This window comes from Hyla sarda, chromosome 1 (genome assembly GCF_029499605.1).
Source record: "Hyla sarda isolate aHylSar1 chromosome 1, aHylSar1.hap1, whole genome shotgun sequence".
NCBI lineage: Eukaryota > Metazoa > Chordata > Amphibia > Anura > Hylidae > Hyla > Hyla sarda.
Window position 1 is genome coordinate 376,663,100 of NC_079189.1, and position 23,242 is coordinate 376,686,341.

General features: G+C 41.9%; 1 long non-coding RNA gene across 1 annotated transcript in view; it reads left to right on the plus strand.

The window, feature by feature from the left end:
* Window positions 1-23,242, plus strand: part of LOC130275588 (uncharacterized) — an 85,080-nt gene that overhangs the window by 33,229 nt on the left and 28,609 nt on the right. The window contains exons 2-3 of the long non-coding RNA XR_008844833.1: window positions 16,326-16,478; window positions 21,694-21,733. This is a non-coding gene — a long non-coding RNA (uncharacterized LOC130275588). The remainder of the gene's footprint in view (window positions 1-16,325; window positions 16,479-21,693; window positions 21,734-23,242) is intronic.

Genomic DNA, 23,242 nt, shown 5'->3' on the forward strand with positions numbered 1-23,242 from the left:
TAGATTTAGAACAGTATTAAAAATTCCCTGACACATTCATTGTAATAAATGGCAATATTATAAAATTACTACCAAGTTTTATGTATAATGTTAAAATGAATGACTAGTGGAATATTGAGTAATAATATAATAAAGTTTATCTGTTAAAAACAGCTTTCAGAATTGATGAATTACAGGCTCTCATATTAAGATATCCAAAGGGAGATATATAAAAACAATAATGAGATAGGGATGCAAGTGCAATGCCTATAGCCAAGAAACTTCTCAGTAAATAATATGGATTTTTAATCTCTCTAGAGAATTTTAGACTATGCTTATTCCATTGTTGACATTTTTATTTTGAAAAATTCGATTCAGCCTAATTCTGGCCTACAGAGAGCCTCAATAGGGGTGTAGAACACTTCGCCTTGCTGTAACACGCATATGGTGTGTGCTGGGTTAGTGAAATAATACTGTTATTCCGTATGACATGCAGATCAGAGGTAACGCTATTAGAATAACTGTGTCAGAGCAGCACAATGACAGAGCCTGGAAGTGGCAGCAGCATGAGGAGACCATATAGTGGCTGAATGACACAGAGTACAGGTGGCGGCAGCATTAGAAGACCATATAGTGACTGAATGACACAGTCTGGAGGTGGCGGAAGCATGAGAAGACCACATAGTGACTGAATGACACAGCCTGGAGGTGGCAGCAGCATAAGGAGAACGTATGGTGGCAGAATGAGAAAGCCTGGAAGTGGCATCAGCACAAGGAGAACATATGGTGGCAGTTTGTCCTCCCTCTCAGTGGGTGTACAAAAGGCCTCAATTTTGTGCCGGTAGCAAACAAGGTGGAGAGCCAGAGGTCATCCTGCTGCCGAATGGCGACAATTCGGTGGTCAATATGCAAGCAAGTGAGCATACATCGTGCCATTTGTGCAAGTGACTGGGAGGGACTCCCTGCCTCCATCTCCACTGCATACTACCACGGTATGTCTGGGTCCTCTGTCTAGCTTTCCTCATAACCCTCTAGCTCCTCTAGCTCCTGCTCCTTCACTCCTGTCAGATGACTAGAAAAACCACCTATCTTGCAAAACCTAAACTGTGCTCCACTGTGCCACTCCCCCTCCTCCTCCAGTTCAGCCCCCACAGGGCTCATGTGGCCGTGAGATTTAGGTGCCACATCTCCAGTGCCCTGGACAGCCATTGTTTCCAACACATGTTGTAGTACATGAAGCAGTGGAATGACGTTTTTCATCCCGTAATCCTGGCGACTGATTAATAATGTGGCTTCCGCAAAGGGCCTGAGCAAACAGCAGGTGTCACGTATGAGCTGCCACTGGTTGTCAATGAAGTTACACAGGGAAGTACCCATATCCGCTTTGATCATCAAGAAATCGGTGATGGCTTTTCTCTGTTCGTATAGTTAGTCCAAAATATGGAGGGTGGAATTTCCAACGTGTGGAAACGTCGCAAATCAGACTATGTTGGGGGATACCATTCTGACGCTGCAGCTCAAGGAGGGTGTGCTTTGCGGTGTACGAGTGGCTGAAGTGCATGCAAAGTTTATTTCCCATTGTTAATATGTCTTGCAAATGGGGGAACACTTCAGGAACCTCTTGACAACCAGATTGAACACATGGGCCATGCGGGGTGCATGTCTCAGGCTTCCTTGTCACAGCACAGACAAGATGTTCTTCCCGTTGCTGGTCACCATGATTTCCATTTCCAGTTTTCATGGAGTAAGCCATGATTCGATTTCTTTATGAATGACTTTTAGCCCGTTCCTCCCCTGTGTGACTCCGTTCGCCAAGGCAAACCATGTGAAGAAGAGTGTGACACCGCCGTTCCTTGCACACATGGTATTCTGGAGAGGTACTTAGACTTGTCTATGCAGTGGAGGATGAGGACACAGTGGAGGATGAGGAGGCGGAGTAGCACACTGTCACAGGAACAACTGCCTGAGAGCGTGGAGGCAGAAGCGGCGTGACCTGTCCAAGTTGCTGTTGTGGCTGTGCAGGAACCACATTCACCTAGTGGGCTGTAAAGGACATGTATTGTCCCTGACCATAGTTACAGCTCCACACATTGGCGCTGCTGTGCACTTTGGTACACACCGACAGGCTCAAGGACTGGCCCACCTTCTCTTCCACAAAATTGTGCAGGGCTTGTACTGCCTTCTTCGCGAAGACATGACTGCTTGGGACTCTCCACCTCGGCTCGGCACAAGCCATCAGTTCTCTGAAAGGTGCAGAGTCCACCACTTGAAAAGGGAGGGACTGCAGCAACAGCAACTTGGACAGGAACACATTCAGCTTCTGTGCCATTAGATGAGTGGGGGCGGATATTGTTGTCTCTTTGACATGGCTTCACCGATGGTTTGCTGCCAGAATGACTGATTCGAAGTAGGAGGAGCAGCAGCATCTGGAGCGACAGAAGATGGGTATGACACACAGCTCCCTTCGGCTGAGGTGGTGGAGCCTTGGCTGGCTGAAAGAGGGAGTGGCGTGCCACTGGGGGGGATGGAGCAGTCTTGACCACCACATCAGAGCCACAAATTTCCCAGGCCACTTTATGGTGATACTGCATATGTTGACGAAGGGCCGTGGTGCCAACATTCGGACCCTGGCCACCCTTCACCTTCTGCCGACAAATCTTGCATGGGGCCAGGTTAACATCCTCCGGATGCTTGATGAAAAACTGCCACACCTCCAAGTAGCTGATTTTCCCACCAACAGTAAACACTGATTGACTGCTACTGCCGCTGACTCCAGGAACCCCTGTTCCACTACTCTCGGGAAGGAAGGTTGCTGCGAAGCAGGTGGTCTACCCTGTGTATGTTTGGCTCCAGACTTTTCACTTCTGCCACCATGCTGACTGCAAACCATGCTACCACCTTGCTGGCTCAGCTGCAGCTTCACGGGAAACCTGCAACCCTCGTCTCCTAATGATGATGAAGCCCCTTCTGCACCTGGCTCCCAAGTGCGATCGGCTTCATCATCATCGAGTTGTGTCTGTACATCACTGATGTCCTCCTCAGATTTCTCAACAGTGTCTGCTTCAGGAGCCTGAATGCTTGCAACACAATCTCCCACACCACTCTCCTTAACACTATTTGCCCACCTAGCAGAGGAAGCGGCGGATGTCTCCTCCACTTCTTGGCTGGGCAGTAGCTGCTGACTGCCCTTTAGTAGATCATCCTCAGTGAATAGTGGAGCTGAACCAACAGCATAAGATACTTCTGTGGGGGAGGGAATAGCATAGGATAGAGGCAATGGGAGGATGGGACTGCTCCCGGGCCATGCCAACTGAGGGTTGTGTTTGAGGAACCAACCAACTGTTGACTGGGGGTGTCAGATGTCACTTGTGATGAAGTGGATGACCGTGTTAACCAAACAATGACGGCAGATGGGTTGCTGGTCTAGTCATGACACCTAGCTGATATCGGGAGCTCAGACCTCTCACTGCGACTCCTGCTTCCACTTGCCCCTAGTCTGCTGCGACCTCTGCCTTTTGAATTTTGGCCTCTGCCACTCCTCTGTGCATGTCCTAACACTTCTCTGCCTGACATACTTAGTGTGAATGAGGGGAGTACAATACGCTCCACCATGCTTAATACAGTATTTGTCTACAACACCAGCAGATGTCTTCTTTTGGCTTACCTTTCACAGTATCTAGGCCCTTAAGACTTTAACAGGAACAAAATATTACACCACTTAGATGTACGTATGTGGTATGCACTTATGAGAGGAGGACAATGCGCTCCAGTACGCTTAAAACAGTATTTGTCTAGAACACCAGCAGGTGGCTGGCCTTTCACAATATCTAGGCCCTTAAGACTTTAACAGGAACACAATGGTACACCACTTAGATGTACGCAAAGGTTACACTTAATAGAGGACAAAATGCTTTTAGTGCTCTGCTCACCCAACTGGCTGGCTACTATTAGCTTTTCAGTTGTTGTATTGGCATATTGTGAAGGGGGCGCTGTGAAGGTGTGAAACAGTCTGTCCCGATCTTTACCCCCCACCCCCCTACCTCCACTGCTGCATCCGCTTGTCACCACCACGTTGTATGGTGAGTGCTTTCCTGTCATCTATATTCGTAATGTACCATATTGTGATCACCATTAAGTTGTTGTATCTTGAAAGCTAAGGGCAAATTTGTACAGATTTTTTTTATAGCTGATTTGATTGCTTTAATGGAAAAACATATATAGCAACCTTGACATAGTGTTGTATTACAACAATAAAGCAGTGTAACATTTCAAAATAATTTATCTAATCATAGACCCTCCCATACACATGAATGGAGGGGGCGTCACTTCTCTGTCTCTGGAACAGCACCCGCCACAGAATGCCAGGTGCTGCATGGAGATTGCGGGTGGACCCCCTGTGATCAGATATCTTATCCTCTATCCTTTGGATAAGGGATAAGAGATGTCAAAGGCTGGAATTCCCCATTAACTTCTCAGGATACTGTTGCATCTTTCTTTTGCATTTGTTTGCAACTGCAATACGGTCAAGGCAAACATTTGTTCCTGACTAAGGTGGTGACTAAGCTCGGGTTTTTTAAAATCTCATTTTGTGTTCTATGTAAGCCTAAGGAAAAGTGCACACGTTATTTAACCTCTTAAGGATGCAGGGCGTATGGATACGCCCTGCATTCCGAGTCCTTAAGGACGCAGGGCGTATCCATACGCCCGTGGGAATTCCGGTCCCCATCGCTAGCCTGTTGGGGACCGGAGCCGGATGCCTGCTGAAATCATTTAGCAGGCATCCCGGCATATCGTCCAGGGGGGTCATTATGCCCCCCCATGTCGGCGATGGCCGCAGATCGCTGGACAATTCAGTCCAGCGATCTGCGGCGATTCCGGGTCAATCGGGTCTCCAGTGACCTGGTGACCCGGAATTACTGGCTGATCGGGGCCGTCTCTGATGGCCCCGAACAGCCAGAGCCTGCAGGGGTGAGGTGGCACTGGTGCCACCTCACGATCGCCTTGATTCGTCGGCCGGATTACCAGCCGACCAATCAGGGCGCCTGCTGCGTGTGTCACTCCCGCACCCGCTCCGCCCCTCTTCCGGAGGACGTGAGCGGGTGCGGGAAGACGACCCCGGGTGCTGGGGACCCCGATCCCCGCCGTCCATGTTGGGATCGGGGCCCCAGGAGCGACGGCCGCGGCGAGGGACAGTCCTGCGACGGAGCAGCAGCAGGAGGTGAGTTACAGCCTCCTGCTGTTGCTTAGCAACAGCTCCCAGCATGCAAAAAGGGCATGCTGGGAGCTGTAGTTATGCAACAGCAGGAGGCAGACCACCCCAACTCCCAGCATTCCCTTATGGGCATGCTGGGACTTATGGTTTTGCAACAGCTGGAGGCACATTTTTTCTATGGAAAAGTGTACCTTCAGCTGTTGTATAACTACAACTCCCAGCTTGCACAAACAGCTAAAGTGCATGCTGGGAGTTGTAGTGGTGCATCTGCTGGTTGCATAACTACAACTTCCAGCATGCCCATTGGCTGTCGGTGACTGCTGAGAGTTGTAGTTTTGCAACAGCTGAAGGCACACTGGTTGTGAAACTCAGTTTTTTTTTTACCTAACTCAGTGTTTCACGACCGGTGTGCCTCCAGCTGTTGCAAACTACAACTCCCAGCAGTCACCTTACACCATGCACCGTACATGCTGGGAGTTGTAGTTTTGCAACAGCTGGAGGCACACTGGTTTTGAAACACTGAGTAAGGTCACAAACTTAGTGATACATAACCAGTGTGCCTACAGCTGTTGCAAAACTAAAACTCTCAGCATGTACAGTCTGTCAGCGCATGCTGGGAGTTGTAGTTTTGCAACAGCTGGATGTCCCCCCCCCCCCCCCCCCCAATGTGAATGTACAGGGTACACTCACATGGGCAGAGGATTACAGTAAGTATCGGGCTGCAAGTTTGAGCTGCGGCAAATTTTCTGCAACAGCTCAAACTTCCAGCGAGAAACTACTGTGAACCCCCGCCCGTGCGACTGTACCCTAAAAACACTACACTACCACAAAAAAATAAAATAAAAAGTAAAAAACACTACATATACACATACCCCTACACAGCCCCCCTCCCCAATAAAAATGAAAAACGTCTGGTACGCCACGGTTTCCAAAACGGAGCCTCCAGCTGTTGCAAAACAACTGCTCCCAGTATTGCCAGACAGCCACTGACTGTCCAGGCATGCTGGGAGTTTTACCACAGCTTGAGGCACCCTGTTTGGGAATCACTGGCGTAGAATTCCCCTATGTCCACCCCTATGAAATCCCTAATTTAGGCCTCAAATGCTCATGGCGCTCTCACTTTGGAGCCCTGTCGTATTTCAAGGCAACAGTTTAGGGTCACATATGAGGTATCACCGTACTCGGGAGAAATTGTGTTACAAATTTTGGGGGGTATTTTCTGCTTTTACCCTTTTTTAAAATGTAAAATTTTTGGGAAAAGAAGCATTTTAGGTAAAAAAATATATATTTTTTTTACATATGCAATAGTCGTGAAACGCCTGTGGGGTATTAAGGTTCACTTAACCCCTTGTTACATTCCCCGAGGGCTCTAGTTTCCAAAATAAATGTTTTTTTTTTTTGCTGTCCTGGCACCATAGGGGCTTCCTAAATGCGGCATGCCCCCAGAGCAAAATTTGCTTTCAAAAAGCCAAATGTGACTATTTCTCTTCTGAGACCTGTAGTGCGCCAGCAGAGCACTTTTCACCCCCATATGGGGTGTTTTCTGAATCGGGAGAAATTGGGCTTCAAATTGTGTGGGGAATTTTCTGCTTTAACCCTTTGTAAAAATGTAAATTTTGTGGGAAACCAAGCATTTTAGGTAATTTTTTTTTTTTTTTTACATATGCAAAAGTCGTGAAACACCTGCAGGGTATTAAGGTTCACTTTACCCCTTGTTACGTTACCCGAGGGATCTAGTTTCCAAAATGGTATGCCATGTGTTTTTTTTTGCTATCCTGGCACCATAGGGGCTTCCTAAATGCGGCATGCCCCCAGAGCAAAATTTCCTTCAAAAAAGCCAAATGTGACTCCTTCTCTTCTGAGACCTGTAGTGCGCCAGCAGAGCACTTTTCACCCCCATATGGGGTGTTTTCTGAATCGGGAGAAATTGGGCTTCAAATTTTGGGGGGTATTTTCTGCTATTACCCTTTTTAAAAATGTAAAACTTCTGGGAAACCAAGCATTTTAGGTAAAATTTTTATTTTTTTTTACATATGCAAAAGTCGTGAATCACCTGTGGGGTATTAAGGTTCACATTACCCCTTGTTATGTTCCCCGAGGGGTATAGTTTCCAAAATGGTATGCCATGTGTTTTTTTTTTTGCTGTTCTAGCACCATAGGGGCTTCCTAAAGGTGACATGCCCGCCAAAAAACCATTTGACGCTCCTTCCCTTCTGAGCCCTCTACTGTGCCCGCTGAACAATTAACATAGACATATGAGGTATGTCCTTACTCGAGAGAAATTGGGCTACAAATTTAAGTAAAAATTTTCTCCTTTTTACCCCTTGCAAAAATTCAAAAATTGGGTCTACAAGAACACGCGAGTGTAAAAAATGAAGATTTTGAATTCTCTCCTTCACTTTGCTGCTATTCCTGTGAACCCCCTAAAGAGTTAAAACGCTTACTGAATGTCATTTTGAATACTTTGGGGGGTGCAGTTTTTATAATGGGGTCATTTATGGGGTATTTCTAATATGAATACCCTTCAAATCCACTTCAAACCTGAACCGGTCCCTGAAAAAAAGCAAGTTTCAAAATTTTGTGAAAAATTGTAAAATTGCTGCGGAACTTTGAAGCCCTCTGGTGTCTTCCAAAAGTAAAAACTCATCAATTTTATGATGCAAACATAAAGTAGACATATTGTATATGTGAATAAAAAAAAATATTTGGAATATCCATTTTCCTTACAAGCAGAGAGCTTCAAAGTTAGAAAAATGCTAAATTTTCTATTTTTTCATAATATTTTGGGATTTTTCACCAAGAAAGGATGCAAGTTACCAAAAAATTTTACCACTATGTTAAAGTAGAATATGTCACGAAAAAACTATCTCGGAATCAGAATGATAACTAAAAGCATTCCAGAGTTATTAATGTTTAAAGTGACAGTGGTCAGATTTGCAAAAAATGGCCGAGTCCTTAAGGTGAAAAAGGGCTCAGTCCTTAAGGGGTTAAAAAAAAATGTTTGTAAGTCCAATATTGATGGACACTTTTCCACAGACTTTCAAAGAACACATTATTAGCTGATAATTCATAGAACACATTATTAGCTGATTTAAATTTATACTTTTTATTTTTTGTTTATTTTCATTTTACATTGTGTAAACCCAGCCTAATTTATGAGTATTATGACAGTTGCACTCATAACATTATTCATGTTCACCACAAACTTTTTCAGTGTAACACAGCTCATGCAGCTACCATCCTTGAGGTACCTATAGTAAGTATCGGCAACTCTACCCATATACTACATGTTATGCTTTGACAAAATATAAATGCATATCTTATAACAAATGATACTATAAAATACCTATGTGGGTGGCCAGATTCTTCCTCTATGATATCACCTTCTTACATTGATCTGTTTTTTACATACTGTATGTAAGGGTAAGTTTACATCAGCGTTAGACTCTATCCCATTCTGGGTCTATTTAGCTTCTTTTTTTCTTTTTGTGCTAAATGGACCCTGAATGGGTCATAGCACAACGGACACTGCCGGGTCCCAACAGGTCCCATTGACTTTTAACGGGGTCTGTCAGGCTCCCATCTGGAGTCTGTTGTATCCCAGAAGTTGAGCAGAGAAAAAATTACTGCTTGTAGCATTTTTTCTATGCTTAAGTCCCATAGTTTTAATGGTCTTAGCCAGTGGAGCTCCTCTGAACGGAGCACAGCACTGATGTGAACTTAGCCTTAAAGGGGTACTTTGGCCCTAAGACATCTTATCCCCTATCCAAAGGATAGGGGATAAGTTGCTTGATCGCGGGGGTCCCGCCCCTGGAGACCTCCACAATCTTTCATGCAGCAACATCGCTCCGGGTCTGATGAATCACAATCACAGGGCCGGAGTATAGGCTAGCATTGAGGGGGCGGAGCGTGACCTCACACAGGGCGTAGCCGTGACATCACGATACTCCTACCCCGTCATTGTGACTCCTCAGACCTGGAGCGATGTTCACTCCAGAGGATGATGATAGCGGGGTGCTGCATGAAAGATTGCGGGGGTCCCCCCCGGCACGATCAGGCATCTTATCCCCTATATTCTGGATAGGGGATAAAATGTCTTTAACAGGTGGGATGACTAAGTAATTTGAATAGGTTTACTCAAGTACTTGAAATTAAAGTTATTGTCTATTGGGTTCTGTCTGTCTGTCTATCTATCTATCTATTTCATATGTATCCAGGGGTGTACATCACAAAAACAATCTTTAATTCTTATTTGACCCCACACAGTCACTTAAAGTTGACCTTCCTTAGGGCTTAAGTCTTACAAATTGGGAAGAACTAAATATTACAATAAGTGCCCTTTTAAAATGGCTGATGTGCAATAAATGAGTCCTGATCCTGCATCTGAGTTTGCTTAAGCAGCCTTTAACACAGCTTAAAGTTCTGGCACCTATTTCACCCACACTAAACCCAATACACAGGTATGGTTGAACTGGTTTAAAATAATGTATTACTCACCTGGACTAGTGGTCCAGTTCTGGAGGTATCTGCTGTATTAGGGTCTATTGCTAATATGAATAAATAATACCTATAGTCACCCAACAACCAAAATAGTGAAAAATGCAAAAAAGCTTTATTGAATACATAACTTGGAGTTAAAATAAATAAAATGCATCAGCAGCACTCAGAAAAATGACACAGAGCATAGGTAATAAAACATCACAACCATCCCATATAGATTGAAACATAAATATGCAAAAGATCAATAGGGGAATAGAACACCAAAACAAAGGAACTAATGGCTGGAATGTATTGTAGTGATACAAAATGTTGGAGTATAGCAAAAATAATGTCCGTTTTTAGATGTTAAAACAGGACAAAAGATGGACACACATGGAAGTCAAAGGAGCTGGTAGCAATGAAAACCAGGCCACAAAACTTCCAGGTTGTCCCAGGATCTAAGAGAAGCAAAAATCACTGTTACATCATAGACATGGGACAGCATGCTTTACACACCTACCCAGACAAAGTGCCAACCACTATGCTGTTACGCTTTCACTTGCTCAGGGAGTTCCATTGCTAATATGTTAATTAACCCCCTTTGCACATTGGTGGCAGGAACTGGTGTTCTGAGCTTCCCTGCCTCCTTCCCCCCTACTTCAATATGTCCACCCATCTCATAAACATTCATAGAGTCTTTACACATGTAAGAACGAGGTGGGCAGGCATATTGTAGCAGAGGGGGATAAAGGTAGGGAAGCCCAGAACACCATCTACTAACTCCATTGCGCAAAGGGGTTCAATTAACATATTAGCAATGTCTCTGTCCTCTGTTAAGAACATCTGGCAGATTTTCCCATTGCCTTGACAATGGCCCTGCACTGCACTGTAAATGAGTAACGTGGCCAGACAGCCAGTTAGGAAGTGGGGAGCGCTAGGCCAATCAGCTGAACACTAGTGCTCATACCTCTTAGTGGTGGTATATTTAAATTCAGCTCCTGCTCTGCTCCTCCACCCCTCATAAAGGTTGTTCCCATCATTAGCATTCCTGTATTTCCTGTACCTGACTTATCTTCTTACCTTCTGTAACCTCACTGTAACGCCGAGCGCTCCGGGTCCCGCTGCTGACCGAGAGCGCTGCTACCCTGTCACCGGAGGGGATGCAATCCACGGGACGGGACGTGCCCGCTCACGGATCGCATCCCATGTCTCTTCTCACCTGCTCCGTCCTTCCTCTGTCCCTGCCCGGCGCGCGTGGCACCGTTCTCTAGGGCGCGCGCGCGCCGGCTCTCTGAAATTTAAAGGGCCAGTGCACCACTAATTGGTGCCTGGCCCAATCTAGTCCAATCACTGTTTTCCCTATAAAACATCACTTCCCCTTCCTGTCCCTGCCGGATCTTGTTGCCTAGTGCCTAGTGAAAGAGTTCCAGAGTGTCCTTGCCTGTGTTTCCATAATCTCTGCTGTTGCCCCTGACTACGAACCTTGCCGCCTGCCTTGACCTTTCTGCTACGTCTGACCTTGCCTTGCCTTGTCCTTTTGTACCGCGCCATCTCAGCCGCCAGAGAGGTTGAGTCGCTACTGGGAGGAACGACCTGGGGGTTACCTGCCGCAGCAAGTCCATCCCGCTTTGCGGAGGGCTCTGGTGAATACCAGTAACCCCTTAGACTCCGATCCCCTGGTACGGCCCACGCCATCACCTCTCTGGTACAGAGGATCCACTTCCAGTGTCCTCACCCTCCGCCAACCCGGATCCTGACACTCACCTTCTTCCTCTTTTTTGATGTTGCCTTTGCCAGTTGATTTTGCACTATGCCACTGTATAGTTTTGACCCACTGCTTGTCCTGACTCTGCCTCTGGTTTTGTTATTTTGTACTGTTTTTGCCTGTATATTGCTCACCTGATTTGTCTTACTAATCTGACTTCCATGCACTTAGTCAGGGGTAGGGACTGTCATCCAGTAGGGGACTGCTGTTTGGGTGGACCATTCAAGTAGGCAGGGACAGTGGTTGGTTGTGAGATCAAGGCTGCATGGTTTCCTACCCTGAATGTGACCAATGATCACTGGATCTTTCATTTTCTTCATTCTTCATTTTCACCATTGTTGGTTGTACATCTCCCCCGTTTACACAGAGCAATGTGTGACCGACTAACAATAATTTTTAGGCCTGCATAAACTATACAATCAACTGGTGAGCAATTGTTTGCCCATTTCTTTGGCTTGTCACTGACATGAACGAGCCTTCCTATGAACATTCATTTGACTGATAATTGGCCCTTGCAAAAGGCCCTAAAGGCCTAATGAACATAACTATATTATGGCTCTGTACAATCTCTTAGTAGTTTCATGGTCTCGTACTGCCTCCAAGTTGTACGGATCCCTAATATGACACATATAGGGTTGCATTGGGCCCACTTGGACCTTTGTATATCTCCAAATTATACAAAGGCATACAGAAGGTTTCCGTCTTATGTCAGATTCCGTATCAATACAGGAAATACAGTTGAGGTCTATTGAGAGGAGAATATTTTCATAATAATACAATTTAACATATAACAGCACAGAAAGTTCATAATATATAAATACTGGGAAAAAAGGCACATACAATTAACAATAATACCATCTTAATTACATTATTGTAATGTTTTTGTTAGCTTCTGCTATATACCATTGCCAAATATTGTGTATACACAAGATAAAAGAACATATTCTACACTACTGTTGTGCAGTAGTTAGTTATGCTATTTGACACTTTTTTGGTGGCTTACTTTGCATTTTAATGTAATCTCAGTGATGACACTTACTCGGAATTAAAATTTTGCATTTGAAGTAATTAAGTCATTAGGTATTCGGCACAGTACTAGGCTGAAAGATTTCCACCTGGGTGTCATTATTCACTCCCACATCAATTTGTGATTTAAGGACCTATTATTTAAAAGCTCATGCCGTCCTCTTCCAGTCGCAGCTGCAGAGATGCTGTCTGTATAAATTGTTTTTATTTAGCTTACCTACCTTTTTATGCCAGAATAATTAAATCCTCATTAAAGTATCACTTACAGCATGTCTGAATACTTCCAGCTCCTCATTTATTTTCTTCTGCAAGCTTTACAAAAAGCAGCACTAGTGTACAGAATGAAAACATAATAATATAAATGGTATTCCACTTGTAATTGACTTCATACATTAATATAATTAAAGAGTTTTATCTGTAAAATATCTTCCACCTGGAAAATGCTCAGATTTGCTGCAACATAAGACTATTTGTCTGGACAGAATAAGTCCTGATAGTATAATAGGCCTCTGTAGGGCCCAATTTTATATGTCTCTGTTCTAGATAGGGCATATGCAGGCAATTGACTCATCAGAATTTGATCACCTTGATGTACACAATGTGCATAGTCTGGTCCCTGAACATAATATTTCACATGCAATAATGGTTTTTAAGGGCTCGTTCTCACTGTGGATATTGGCGGAATTGAACTGGCAGAATTCCACTTGCAGCAGGCACCACCATTGTGGTAGGGCCATACAGACATGTACTGCCTCATAGATAGCAATACAGTCAGGCACAATTTAGGCTAAAGAATGAACATGTTCATTCATTGGGTAGACAGAATTCGGCTGTAAAAATTCTGTAGTGTGCACAGAGCAGCAGAATCAAGTTGAAAACAATGGGACTCTGCAGCAAGTGGAATACCACAGAATGGAGAATTCCGTTGGCTGATTTTTTTCTTACTCCTCCAAAATATTTCCCTGTTTTTTTAAATAATATTTATTCATTAATAATCCTTTTTATTATTAAAACATGTTATCATAAAAAAAATATTAAATAAATAAATAACTGTGATAGTCAACAATGGAACTGTGAAGAACCACAAATACTAATAATTTTGTGTATTCTTTCTATTTTTGGCAGGTTATTTCCCAAGATAAATCCAAAGCTCTTGGTTTAATCTAAACCATGCCCCCCCTACTCCCCAATGAAAGTTAACGTTCCTGAGCTGGTCTTATACATTCCTTCTCTCGATCAATTCCAAAGATATATTCCAAAGTTTCTGGGTTGATCTAATATTCTTCTTCTCCCAATATATTCGAAAGTTCCTGGGCTGGTCTTATTGATGATTGCAGCTGTCTTGCAATGTTCTCATAAATAATAACATGAGAACAGGGACTTAACACCTTAGGCATGAGGGGTATTGTAAGTTGCTCCATTGGGAGCATATGTCTATCACTATGTTGACCTTGTCTGATGTATATTAAACGGGTTACCACTGAGTACCTGCTCTAAATGTTTGAAATATCAGTGTGATATTGCTTAGGCCAGTGTTATCATTTTATATGGGTGCTTAAGTTTTTGTCTGTTGTAGTCCCAGTTGGTCCCCTGAAGATCCTGCCACCTTCCAGGTGAAACGCGTTGGGACAGGAATTTATGAATTTGTCCCTTATCATTGGGACAGGAGCTGATGCATGGGTCCATTATTACTGAGATCCAATGTGTCTGTGGAATAACTTACTGGGAAATCTGAGTCTATTCTGTCTAGATGCATATTGATCTTCTATATATATGTGACCTGGGCTCCTTTCTCTCAATCTTAATTATTGACTTTTGCATTGTTTTTGAACCCACAAGGATACTTTTTTTCTCTTTTTTTGTTGTTGTAACTATTGGGGTTTTGTATTTTAACAAGGTAACAATTAAAGGTTAAGTTTTATACTGTTGCTGCAGTGACACCCCTTCTTTCTGCTCAGTAACTTGAATCAAATCTGTAAATTTTTTGGTCTGTGAACAATAATTTAAAAATTTGCTGAAAGCACTATTATTTTCCAGGTGAGACAATTTGCATTACAATTCATATTAGGAGATACTACACCATATTATTATTATCTTTTTCAAAGGACATGGTGTGTGTTATAATTCATTTCAAGGGCTCAATGTGTATTATAATTATTTCAGGGGTACAGTTTATATTATCTATTTTAGGGGTTGCATTGTGTATCATAATCTCAGGAATATTTGGATCGCACTTGGCTTCAGTCTTGAGACACTCGGTGATATAACCAGCCAAAGCAGTTTACCTTGGAAATTGGTGTACTTAATTATTGGAATAGAAATCATTTTTCACAGTGTATGTGACTCACCCAGTGACACCTTAGAGATCACTTGTAAAATATCCCCACTCATAAACATCAATTGGCATTACAACATTTTATGGGATGGGAAAAAAAATCTGATCAGCTGTTCCTGATCAATCCTTACTTTTTCCAATATGAAGACTTCATAATATAGAGATATCATCCCATTGTGTTATCCAGTTTGGCTACCCAATCAAAAACATGAGAGAAGGCACAAGGTTGTAGAGTTGCAATCCTATTCCACACTTCATAAGCATGCCACACTACTGAAAGCACCTATTATGCAGAATTTCATACCTCTGTTAAAGACATTTTAAATTGGATATCCTGGAGCAATTGCATTATTATTTTACAAATCCTGGTACGCTACCGCATTTCAAATCCTGATCATTTCCTAAATTCCAGATACATCTCATTATCCTTTTTATCATTTCTGTTTTGTACACTGTCAAACCCATTGTGTTCGACTTGGAACCCATTGAGGAGACTTGAAAAGCCATGTACCACCCAGCTTTTCAAGTATCCTGAAGAGCTCCAATATGGCTGCTTTAACAGACTGTTATCAGGATGAGATCGGGATGTATGAAGCAAAAGCATCAGTTTTTAGAATGAATAAATAGTAAAAATAAATCAACTGTATATTATCTAAGTTGCCAGAGTGCAGTGATATTGTAGGTGAGTCCATACAATAATTATCAGCAGTTATAAAACTCCTGTGACTCACACTGCTTGTCTCTACAGCTTGTGTGTGCAGAATTTCCAGAATATTCTTATGAAATGCCGCTTCACACTTTTTGTAAGAGCTGGCAGGGAGAAACCTATCACAGGGAAAAACCTAAGGAGACAGGCTAAATCCGCCTTAAATTAGAATGGATTGATACTCTACAGTGTGAATTACGGAAATAAGTTCTGTCACTGGGTTACCATTTGCTGTGCTTAGATAAGATTCAGTGTGGGGTTGGTGCTATGTCATGCCCCCTATGCAAAGGCATCATGGGAGATGTATGCTTTATTAGGAAAGCCTAAGCAATACCGTTTTGATCTTCTTTTCCTTTCTTTCTGATACAAATAAAAAATGCAAAAGTTCCCATTTTTCAGATTTATTTTAATTTTATTTACAGATTTCCCTCTTCAAGATGCCAACTGCTATTATATATTTCTAGAATTTTAAATTGACTTAAGTAGGAATTGTGCCAGTTCAGCATTCACTTTTCTCTACCCGAATTGGACATTAAAATGTAATTTCCTTAATGTATTATTACATGTGCTAGAATAAATCTCAGAGGAAGGCAATTTGTGGATTTTTTATGTCTTTTACACTTTTTGACACTGAATATTCTGGCACTGACCTAAAATATTTAATATTTCGATACTCTCAAAAGCAATTGCTTGGCATACACTATTAGCAGCTGCAAAGAGTGAGGATAGAGCATTTACCTTGGGCGCAGTTCGATGGGGATATGGAAGGAAGCATATAATGATGATGGGAGATCTTTTTCTTCTCCTCCCTCTTTTTCCTCAGTTCTGTAAGCTACAACAACCAGACCTTCTTGCTATCCGCTGTTACTTCAAGGCTTAAGATCTCTCGGGAAGGACAGAGGCAGTTTGCAGAGAAAGAGTGTCCTTAAATCACCATGGATCTCTTTCCACTTCAGGGATTGGCTCTGTAGTTGAGGTAAGCATGTGCAAAGTGTGTAATGGAATTGTATATGTGTGTAATATGTATGTATGAGTTTGTAATGTTTATGAATATAGGGGTTTATTATGTGTATGTATATATGTGTAATGTGTAGTGTGTGAAAGTTGCATATATATATATATATATGTGTGTGTGTGTGTGTGTGTTTGAAATCTGTATCCCTATGGATGTTAAATATGTACTGATGTCTGTGTGCTATGTGTGTATATACAGTATGTGTGTATATATTATATAGAGGTACTATAAATGGGTGCAACATAGTGGTACTATGTCTGTGTGTGGTATGGTGGTGCTATATATATATATATATATATATATATATATATATATATATATATATAAATACTGTATAGTGATTTATAGTTATATTTTGAGGGAGTGACAAATGTACAAGTCATGGCCATAAATGTTGGCACCCCTGAAATTTTTCAAGAAAATGAAGTATTTATCACAGAAAAGGATTGCAATGACACATGTTTTGCTATACAAATGTTTATTCCCTTTGTGTGTATTGGAACTAAACCAAAAAAGGGAGGAAAAAAGAGCAAATTAGACATAATGTCACACCAAACTCCAAAAATGGGCTGGACAAAATTATTGGCACCCTTAACTTAATAATTGGTTGCACACCCTTTGGAAAAACTAACTGAAATCAGTCACTTCCTATAACCATTAATAAGCTTCTTACACCTCTCAGCCGCAATGTTGGACCACTCTTCCTTTGCAAACTGCTCCAGGTCTATCTTATTGGAAGGGCGCCTTTTCCCAACAGGAATTTTAAGATCTCTCCACAGGTGTTCGATGGGATTTAGATCTGGACTAATTGATGGCCACTTCAGAACTCTCCAGCACTTTGTTGCAATCCATTTCTGGGTTCTTTTTGACATATGTTTGGGGTCATTGTCCTGCTGGAAGACCAAAGATCTTGGACGCACACCCAGCTTTCTGATACTGGGCTGTACAGTGCAACCCAAAATCTTTTGGTAATCGTCAGATTTCATGATGCCTTGCACACATTCAAGGCACCCAGGCAGCAAAACAACCCAAAAAAAATCATTCAACCTCCACCATATTTCACTGTAGGTACTGTGTTATTTTCCTTTTAGGTCTCATTCCATTTTTGGTAAACAGTAGAATGATGTTCTTTACCAAAAAGCTATATCTTGGTCTCATCTGTCCACAAGATGTTTTTTTCCCAGAAGGCTTTTGTCTTACTCAAGTTCATTTTGTCAAAATGTAGTCTTGCTTTTTATGTGTTAGTGTCAGCAGTGGGGTCCTCCAGGGTCTCCTGCCATAGCGTTTCATTTCATTTAAATGTCGACGTATAGTTTGTAGATATGTGCAATTCGTTTAATCACTAATGCATATTCGTACGAATATTATCGAATTTGTATGTTCGGATCGATCCGAATGTACAAAATAAATATTTTGAACGTTTCCGGAAAAAAGCCATTAATAAGAACAATGCACTGCCGAAAGCTGAATGTCAGGGACCGACCAGAGGACAGGGAGAGATGTTTTAGGGTCAGTTTAGGGCTTACTCTCCCTGTCCCCTGCTTGGTTCCTGACAGAATATCCAGCCTAAAATACAATATATAACAAGGCTAAAAACCCAGATAAAAGTACAAGATAAATACAAGGGAAATACTCAAGCAGACATAGTCAGAATATAGCACAAACAGACATATTAGTATTGCACTCAACAACCAGCACCAGAATGCAGGAGAACTCTGGCTAAATAACTCCACCCGAGTTTACATTTGCTCAGAGCATTAACTATTCCCTTTTTTTCCACAATTTTGAAAGGGTGCCAATAATTCTGTCCAGACCATTTTTGGAGTTTGGTGTGACATAATGTCCAATTAGCTTTTTTTCCTCCCTTTTTTGGTTTAGTTCCAATACACACAAAGGGAATAAACATGTGTATAGCAAAATATGTGTTACTGCAATTCTCTTACGTGAGAAATACTTTGTTTTCTAGAAAAAATTCAAGGGTGCCAACATTTACGGCAATGACTAGTTGAGTTTTGTATGAGTGTATCTGTATGTGTGACACCACACTGAGGGGGAAACATATCATTGGATTTACAGTTTTTTTTAATGTTTTTTGTTCAATGGGTCAGAAAGTTACAGATTTTTGGGCATTGCAATTGGACTCACTTAGAAAAACAAATTGAATGTAGTATGGCATGGCTAGCTCCTTGTAGTGGTCGAGGATTTATTAACTGCAACTTTTTAAAAATTGTCGCAAATTTTTGAGCAATCTCACGCCAGTCCGATTCTCACTTTGAAACTTGTCTACATCTGAGATATTTGAAGAAAATGCATTTTTTTTAATGAATGTAAGGGAAGCACATGTGACGTACCCACAGGCAAATGGGGGTAAAAAAAACTTAATTTACACACGCAAAAATAAATTTCCCTCTGAATCTTTGCACCTAGTGTAGAAATGCTAGATACAACTCTGGGCATAATAAACAGTTTTTCTAGGTTGTCAAGCAAATTATAGAATATATATATATATATATATATATATATATTTTTTTTTTTTTTTTAAATAACAGTCCTTCTTTAGGCCTGTGGTATCCCAAAGCTATGTTCACACAGAATCCTGCAGAAGAATTCCATGTGGACATCCCGCAGCAGCTGAGTCCCATTGATTTCAATGGGAGTCTGCAGCACTGTTCACTGGCAGTATTTCTGTGCCAATTTCTGTGAAAATTCAGATACTGGCATCTGCAGAAAGAATAGTCATGTCTATTCTTTCTGCAGAGTCTGAATGGAAATGCATTGCCGTTTATGAGACAGCGCATTTCCAATTGGTCCTAGCGCTGGCATGTTCTGCCAATGCTCTGTTGTCAGTGGAATGCCCACACAGAAATTTTCCATGTAAATTACTTCTATTAAAAAATCTTAATCCTTCCAGTATTTATTAGCTGCTGTATACTACAGAGGAAGTTCTTTTCTTTTTAAATGTCTTTTCTGTCTGACCACAGTGCTCTCTGCTGACACCTCTGTCTGTCCCAGGAACTGTCAAGAGCAGGAACGAATCCCCATAACAAACCTTTCCTGCTCTTGACAGTACCTGAGACAGACAGGTGTCAGCAGAGAGCACTGTGGTCAGACAGAAAATAAATGTGAAAAGAAAAAAACTTCCTCTGGAGCATACAGCAGCTGATAAGTACTGGAAGAATTAAGATTTTTTTAATAGAAGTAATTTACAAATTGGTTTAACTTTCTGGCAACACTTTATTTAAAAAAATATGTTTTTCACCAGAGTACCCCTTTAAGAATATATCTAGGAAATCCTACCCTAGATCAGTCTATTGTTTACTAAATGTCTTTAATATATGCATCCACTAATGGCAAGATGAGTTAATGTGCATTTACCAACACATTTTTATGCACCCTGCCCATATCACATCCTATTTATCCACAAATATTTTTCTCACATCTTCAAATTCTTGCAAATGACCCCTTCATTATCAATTAGAACAACAGAACATAATGAGTTCTTTAATTTATGGAACAAGGATTAGCTTGCTGATCTGAAATTAGCAGGATATCCACTTGTATTAATTAGGAAGTAATTAGCAAATGTATCATCTACAGTAGAAAAAAAAAAGGAAATTGCAGATTACCCAATTAGCTTATAATCAGCTGTGTATCTTCAGTACACATTGCAGTGTACTGAATTGCATGATAATTACCCTCTTATATTCTCACATTCAGTAAACATTCCATTCTGGCTAATGAAAGACTATGCATCTTTTTAGATTCATTTTTTAGGTGTAAATCCATAGAGTGATTGAAGATGCCCCGTTATATAGATTTACTGTCAACTTAAATATATAAGTGGACGATCTGTCTAATGATTTTCTCGCTGACCTTCTTGTACCATAATGATGATAATGATGTCTTGCATTTGTTAATCGCCCTATCCTTGTATCTCATATTCTGTCTACATCCCAATAAGATTATGTCCTAACGCTATTTTATAAATATGTATGTTTGTATTTAGCGATATTCAATATGTAATTATCCCGGTTATCATTACAATGATTGATCACCTCGAGCTAGAGATGGAGGTTTTTATATTTCTTCCAAGTCTCTATTTACATGAATTTTTCTCAGCAGGCTTTATACAATTGAATGAAACTATCATGTTTTTAAATTGAAAGTAACACACGAACACACATTCTGCAGATATTCTCATCAGTGCTGACTGAGTGTATAATGAGAACTGAGAAAATGATGGAAATATATAACTTGATGACAGCTAAGGGCCATTGGGTTTTTCTGGCTGACTCGTTTTGCTTACTTGTTACAAAATCATCGACTTTATCCAACATAATGCTGTGTTTTGGTATATTCTTCTACCCCACTGGGTGTCTTGAATGTGTGCGGTTCTAAATTGTCATTTACTGTATATTGCTAAGACTTCTACACACCATTTGCTGAAATTATTTTTGTATTACTAAAAATTGTCTTCATATTTCAAATAGCTCTATTATCTTTGGGCTTGAAGGCGAGAACACTTGCATTTATCTCTCCCTCTAAGATTTCCATCCTGTTGTGTCTTATTAATATTTGCAATTGCCATTTCTACAATTTCACACAGCACCTGTGCAAGAAACTACCAAGTTAAAGGGGTTATCCAGGAAAAAACTTTTTTTTATATATATATATCAACTGGCTCCAGAAAGTTAAACAGATTTGTAAATTACTTCTATTAAAAAATCTTAATCCTTTCAGTACTTATGAGATTCTGAAGTTTAGGTTGTTCTTTTCTGTCTAAGTGTTCTCTGATGACACCTGTCTCGGGAACCACCCAGTTTAGAAGAGGTTTGCTATGGGAATTTGCTTCTAATCTGAGTGTTTCCCGAGACACGTGTCATCAGAGATTACTTAGACAGAAAAGAACAACCTTAACTTCAGAAGCTCATAAGTACTGAAAGGATTAAGATTTTTTAATAGAAGTAATTTACAAATCTGTTTAACTTTCTGGAACCAGTTGATCTATAAAAAAAAGTTTTTTCCTGGATAACCCCTTTAACTTGGTAGTTTCTTGCACAGGTGCTGTGTGAAATTGTAGATGTTCACAATGAATTAGAGGGTTTTGCATTTTTGAGAATTAATGGAGATTATATTGGAGAATCTACTTTATTTTTAATGATGTGCTTATCTATAGGAAATGATACAGGATTACCGCATCAATAGCTACATTAAAGGTATTGTACTTTAAAGATTAAAGTTGTTTTCATTAAAAAAGAAAATGAACTCAAAATGCAATATAATACATCTTTGTAGTGTATTATGAAAATGTTTTTACTTTCCTTTACCTACTTTGGTGATATAGTAATAACTGGCCAGTAAGAGTACTTTTTTTTACTTACTTTGGGGATATAGTATTAACTGTCCAGTAAGAGTATTTTTCTTTACCGTGTATACTTGAGTATAAGCCAACCCGAAAATAAGCCGAGGCCCCTAATTTCACCCCAAAAGCCCAGGAAAAGTTATTGACTCGACTTTAAGCCTAGGGTGGGAAATACATCATGCCCCATGTAATCATCCAGACCCCCGTCATCATCCAGACCCCCCGTCATCATGCCCCCTTCATCATCACCCCCTGTCAATCCCTTCATCAGTGATCTTCAACCTGCGGACCTCCAGATGTTGCAAAACTACAACTCCCAGCATGCCCGGACAGCCATCGGCTGTCCAGGCATGCTGGGTGTTGTAGTTTTGAAACCTCTGGAGGTCCGCAGGTTGAAGACCACTGCGGCCTTCGTCATCATCCCCCCCCCCTTCATCATCACCGCCTGTCAATCCCTTCCTCAGTGGTCTTTAACCTGCGGACCTCCAGAGGTTTCAAAACTACAACTCCCAGCATGCCCAAACAGCCACCGGCTGTCCAGGCATGCTGGGTGTTGTAGTTTTGAAACCTCTGGAGGTCCACAGGTGGAAGACCACTGCGGCCTTCGTCATCATCCAGCCCCCCCCCCCCCTTTTGTTTTGTACTCACCTCCCCTCGGTGGGAAGTTAGGGTGAGCTTGTCCGGGCCATCTATGCTGCAGGGACCGTCCGGTGGGGATGGTTAGTCGTTGCGGTTGACGACGTCGCACAGGGACGTTGCGCATGAACGTCCCTGTGCGTCGTCGTCAAGGCAACGTCACTACTCCGGGGCCAGGGCCGAAGCGCGGAGAAGAGGCCCCCTCGGCAAAAATGGACAGCCCGCAATGACAAACCATCCCCACCGGACGGTCCCTGCATAGATGGCCCGGACAAGCTCACCCTAACGTCCTGCCGAGAGGAGGTGAGTACAAAACAAAAGGGGGGGGGGGGGGGCTGGATAATGATGAAGGCCGCAATGGTCTTCAACCTGCGGACCTCCAGAGGTTTCAAAACTACAACACCCAGCATGCCCGGACAACCGATGGTTGTCCGGGCTTACTGGAAGTTGTAGTTTTGCAACATCTGGAGGTCCGCAGGTTGAAGACCACTGATGAAGGGATTGACAGGCGGAGAGTTCACTCGAGTATAAGCTGAGGGTTGCGTTTTCAGCACGAAAAATCGTGCTGAAAAACTCGGCAGATACTCGAGTATATACGGTACTTACTTTGGTGATATAGTAATAACTGGCCAGTAAGAGTATTCCCTGGTGTCCAAAAAGAGTACATAGCTGCACGCCCATTTAGTGTGACTTATGCTACTGGTTGCACATGTGCAGATGACTCTTG